Source organism: Ovis canadensis, chromosome 2 (genome assembly GCF_042477335.2).
Source record: "Ovis canadensis isolate MfBH-ARS-UI-01 breed Bighorn chromosome 2, ARS-UI_OviCan_v2, whole genome shotgun sequence".
Taxonomy (NCBI): Eukaryota; Metazoa; Chordata; class Mammalia; order Artiodactyla; family Bovidae; genus Ovis; species Ovis canadensis.
Window position 1 is genome coordinate 244,398,178 of NC_091246.1, and position 6,137 is coordinate 244,404,314.

Here is a 6,137-nt window from a genome sequence, read left to right on the forward strand (position 1 = left end):
CAGAAAGAGTTGAGCTTTAGCCACGGAGCCACCAGGGAATTCCCCTACAACATAATCTGTAATGGTTGTAGAATGTTCACGTGTCACATTCATTAATATCTATTGCTAGACATTTTTCAATATTTTATGTCAAAGTGAGATGAAACTCTTACATACAAGATATTGCATTATATTCCTGATTAGTCTCCTAGGTTAAGTTTCTAGGAGCAAATTCATGAGTCAAAGACTGTGAACAAGTATATTTCTCTTGATGCTAACTGTAAAAACTTTTCAAAGTTTATTTCTGTGAATATTTTTGATGCCTATCTTAGGTCAGGCTGCCATAACAAAATATCGTAGACTGGGTAAGTTTGAAAAACAAAATTTGTTTTGTCAGAATCTGGAGTCTGGAAGTCCAAGATAAGGTACCAGCATGTTGGGTTCTGAGGAGCGCTCTCGTCCTGGCTTGCAAATGGCTGCCTTCTCGATGTCCACAGATGGCAGAGAGTGAGTAAGCAAGCTGTCTGATGTCTCTTCTTAGAAGGGCTCTAATCTCATTGTGAGGGTCCCACTCTCATGACCTCATCTAAAATCACAGAGTGGGAGAAAATTTTGAAAATTATATAGCTAATTAAGGTCTGAAAGTGAAAGTGAAGTCACTCAGTCCTGTCGGACTCTTTGCACCCAGACTGTAGCCTACCAGGCTTCTCCATCCATGGGATTTTCCAGGCAAGAATACTGGAGTGGGTTACCATTTCCTTCTCCAGGATATCTTCCCCATGCAGGGATTGAACCCGGGTCTCCCACATTGTAGGCAAGACGCTTTACTGTCTGAGCCACCAGGGAAGTCCAGTTAAGGTCTAGTAGGAGAAGGAAATGGCAACCCACTCCAGTGTTCTTGCCTGGAGAACCCAGGGATGGTGGAGCCTAGTGGGCTGCCGTCTCTGGGGTCACACAGAGTCGGACACGACTGAAGCAACTTAGCAGCAGTAGCAGCAGCCATCATATATCGGAGAAGGCAGTGGTACCCCACTCCAGTACTCTTGCCTGGAAAATCCCATGGACGGGGGAGCCTGGTAGGCTGCAGTCCATGGGGTTTCGAAGAGTCGGACAGGACTGAGCGACTTCACTTGCACTTTTCACTTTCATGCATTGGAGAAGGAAATGGCAGCCCACTCTAGTGTTCTTGCCTGGAGAATCCCAGGGACAGAGGAGCCTAGTGGGCTGCCGTCTATGGGGTCACACAGAGTCGGACACGACTGAAGTGATGCAGCAGTAGCAGCAGCCATCATATATAAAGAATTCTGGGGGCTTCCTTGGTGGTCCAGTGGCTAAGATTCCAAGCTCCCAATGCAGGGGGCCTGGGTTCCACCGTTGGTCAGGGAGCCACATCCCACATTCCACAACTAAGAGTCTGCATGCCACAACTAAAGATCCTGTGTGCTGAAACTAAGACCTGGTGCAGTCAAATGAATTAATTAATTTAACAAATTCTGGAAACTTAATGACAAGAAGACAAATAATCCAATTCAAAATAGGCACAGGACTTGAAGGGATGTTTATTCAAAGAAGACAGACAAGTGGCCAATAAGCACACAAAAAGATGCTCAATGTTATTGGTCATCAGAGAAATGTAAATCGAAACCATGATGAGCTACCACTTTACCCACATTAGGATAGCTAGAATCAAAAAAATCACGTGTAACAAGTGTCAGTGAGGGTATGAAGAAACTGGATTTCTGTACATTGCTGGTGGGAATGCAAAATGCTGCTGTGCAAAAACAGATTGGCAGTTCCTCAGTAGGTTAAATATAGAATTACTCTATGATCCAGCTGTGTCACGCCTAGGTATTTATCCAAAAGAACTGAAAACAGGTGTCCAAATAAATACTTGTATAGGAATATTTTTAGCAGCACTATTCACAACAGCCAAAAGGTCGAAGCAAGCCGAATGTCCATCAGTTGATGGATAGTCAAAAGTGTGATATAGCCACACAATGGAATATTATTCTGCTATTAAACAATGGAATGGAGGTGTGGGATGGGGAGGGAGGTGGCAGGGAGGTTCAAGAGGGAGGGGACATATGTAAACTTATGGATGGTTCATGTTGACATTTGGCAGAAAACCAACACAATACTGTAAAGGAATTATCCTTCAATTAAAAATAAATAAATTTTTAAAAATGGAATGGGACTTCCCTGGTGGTCTAGTGGTTAAGAATACACTTGCCAATGTAGGTGACATAGGTTCCATTCCTGGTTTGGGAAGATTCCATGTGCTGCAGGGCGACTAAACCCGTGTGCCCTAGAGCCATGGGACGCCATCGCAGTAAGAAACCTCGGCACTGCAACTAGAGCCCCTGCTCACCACATGCAGCCTCGAAGACCCAGTGCAGTCAAAAATAAATACACAAAAGTTTAAACCATGTTACACAGACGGGCCTTGAAAACCTTACTCTAAGTGAGAGAAGCTAGACACAAAATGTTACAGATTGTATGATTCCATTTGCATGTTGATTCAGAATAGCCAGGTCTATGGAGACAGAAAGCAGGCTAGCGGTTGCCAGGGCCTGGGTCGAGAGGGAAATGGAGAGTGACAGCTTAATGGGTACGGAATTTCCTTCTGGGGTGATGAAAATGTCTCGAACTAAACAGAGGCAATGTTTGCACAACATTGTGAATATACTAAATGCCCCTGAATTTTACACTTTAAATGGTTAATGATTAATTTTATGTCATGTGAATTTTATCTGAAGTTAATAAAAAGGATGATGAGCAAGGGGGAACCTGTGGCATCTGCTAATTGCGAGATTGTGCTGGGTGGCCCAGCGTGTGAAGCGCTGGAATACGTCTCCTTGTACTTCTTTGTTCCTTTGCCTGCTCCCAAGCTTTTTGTTCCTTTCTGGTGTTTGAGGTTGAAGATTCCTCAAGGGTAAAAGTGGTTTAGGTGTTTTCTGCTCTAGGAAAGGACTGTACTTAAAAAGAAGAGGGAAAGGAGCAAAGGAGGGACAGAGGATGGAAAGAAGAAAGAAAGAACTGAGAAGTGGGACACAGTGACTGAGTCAGCTTACAGGTGGCCAGCTCAGCCCTGGGCAGAGTCACAGAACTTACTGCACTCCCACCTCCCCATCCCCGCCACAGTCCCTCCGAGCAGCAGATAGAAAGGCTAAACTATTGTCGACCCCCAGGAGCCAAGGAGCTCTCTCAATGCCAGATGCTGTCACTCAGTCTTGAATGCCAGTCTCTCCTGTTTACCTGCCTGCTGTTATGTCTCTCCCAGGTCAGCACTGATTGCCTGTCCCACGACCTCCCCCAACATTCTAGACTCACTCCATTAAAACGACATTGTTGTTTAACCACTTGACTTTGCCAATAGGCTGTGGGTTCCATAAGGACCGCCGTGGGAATTATTTTGTAGTTGAATTCCCAGTGTTTACCAAGTGTCCAGCATGTAGTAGGTACTAAATATAATTTTTATATTGAAAATTAAATGAATACATTTTAGAAGTATGAAACTGGAATCCATAGAATATGCAGCAGTGCATATTTGAAAATAGTGGAATAACCCTGGGTCATCCCCAATGGTCCTGGCAAGACCCACCACCCACAACCTGTTCCACGTTGAGGAGGGAGCTAACGGGTAGCTGAACCACTGCAATTCAAGACTGTGGGAACAGGAGTTCTGAAGTAAAGTCCTTGCGCAGCACAAACCTGCTTGTGTGACCTTGAGATAGTTATTCCCAATTCCCTGCTTTTGTTACTTTGGTTAGAAAATTAAGCTTATGGTGTATGAACCTATTTACCAGAAATATCATGAGATTTAATGAGTAAATAATTATAAAGTGCTCCATAAATAGTTGTGCAATTATTAAATAATTGTTAAATAATCTCGTGTAAAATTCCATAGAAAAAAGAATTTTTTTTAATGTTTCTGACACAGGTGGTTAGAAAGCTACTTAGACAGATCTCCTGTACTTTTCAGGGCTTCTCTGGCCCCTGCCTTTCCTGAGTTTTGTTTGTTCAGGTCTTGAGATTCTGTGAGGCAATAGCCTGTTCTTCCAGTAAATTACTGTTTTTCTCCTCCATAAGCCAGCCAGTGCTGGTTTCTGTTACTTGTAAACAAAAAAGATTTTAACTAATGCAATAAACCAGTGTAGCATTTTCCAAATTGTATTCTGTGGAATGCAATGTTCGAAAATGCTAATATGTTTTGTACAGAATAATTAATACATTTTTTAAAAAGTCCTAAAATACCATTCATATTAAGAACTCTATTAGAGACTTTCCTGGTGCTCCAGTGGCTGAGACTTTATGCCCCAAAGCAGGGGGCCCGGGTTCTATCCCTGGTCAGGGATTTAGACCCAACATGCTGCAACTAAGACCTTGCACAACCAAATAGATATAATATTTAAAATATTAAATATATAGTTATCTTCATTGTACTTAATAATCTGCCTATGTTGACACATATGTTGCCTATGTCTGATGATTATTAAAAGTGCCCTGTGCTCAAGAATGTCAGCAAATTTCATTAGAATTTAGAATGGTCCTCAAACTTCAGGGCACATCAGAATCACCTGGGGGGGCTTGTTTAATGACATTCCTGGATTCCACCCTCATTTTCAGCAGGTCTGGGATGTGGCCTGGGAATCTGCGTTTCTAACAAGTTCCCAGGTGATGCTGCTGCTGCTGCTTTGTGGCTTCTTTAAGAATCCCTTGCTGTAGTATTTCTCAAATTCTAAGAACCACCTGAGTGTGCTTCTGGGTCTTTGGTTAATCTCATGGCCTGTGTTGTGTCTGTGGTAACTGGTTCATATCACATAAATTACCTTAGGATTTTAACATATATTTGTTTAAAAGTTTTAAAGTATTTTAAAACATAGTTATATCTTTCCGTTACTATGATAGGAAAACTAACCACAGGTATGTCCTAACAAAAAGATCATGAGTTACCATTTTCATAAAGCTCAGGTAGTTTTAAATTAGGCAGCTCCAAAAACTTTTTTAAGAGTTGAAACTCAGTTTTAACCACTGGAGTTACACTGCAGGGGTTTCAGGTTGATCCCTCAAGGGGAAGTTCCACATGTTGCCAGGTGAGGCAAAAAAAAAAAAAAAATTGAACTCATGATTCCTTGTCTTCACTTTAAAGTTTCAACTCTTTGATTCAATCATCATTAGACTGATTTTCATTTAAAACATAGGACAAGAGTAGATGATACACTGCTGTTGAGGAATCAACTTAGGAACATCATTCCCAATAAGGAAAGTATTGATTATAAAAAGTCACAAAACACTATAATCTTCAATTTTTTTTTTTCTTTGCCTGTTTGGCCTTGGGACATGTGGGATCTTATTTCCAGGAATCGAACTCCAGGCCCATGGCAGTGAAAGCAGAGTCCTAACCACTGGACCACCAGAGAATTCCCAAGATTTTGTGTGCCATTTTTTTTTTTTTTTTGGTCACAAAAGTCCAAAATGGAGGATGTTACGTGTTCCTCAACCAGTTTTTTAAATTTCAAATTTTGCAGTGTTTTAAAATTTTAAAAAGGTATGTGAGTTAATACGACCATTTCTTGTACCTCATCTTTAACATCATTTTGTTGCTGGCCACTAGAATCTCAGCACTCATACCTCAAGAGTATCTAGAAATAAACTTTCCATCAGCAGCACTATGGGTAAGTTTTGGAAACAGCCATCAAATGTCTGGTCTGTAAGGACAGGGTCAACGACTTGTCCAAGATGTTATCACTCAATGATCCTAAGGCCTTTTGTGTAAACAAAAAGTCATCTGTCTTAAAACAAATGACATCACAATTCTGGGGCAAATGATCTACTATTGAACTGGTGAATTGAAAATATCTTGCCAGTGGCCCATATGTCACTTGAAGTTGTTTTTTGCATTTTTGTCTATAAGAGTTACACAAATAGTTTGTATAATAATCAAGGCCTTAAAGTCTAAAGCAAGAGGATGCTCAGCAAAGCAAAATGTAACTTCAGTGATAATTCTGATTCTGTGCTGTTAACAGATTAGGAGTCTAAACATCTAGATGCCAAGGTGACACGATTTCTAATTCCAGCCTTCTCAATCTGCATGAGGATAATTAGAACAAGGGTAATTAGTTCACATGGAGTTGTCTAATCCATTTTATAAATGCAAA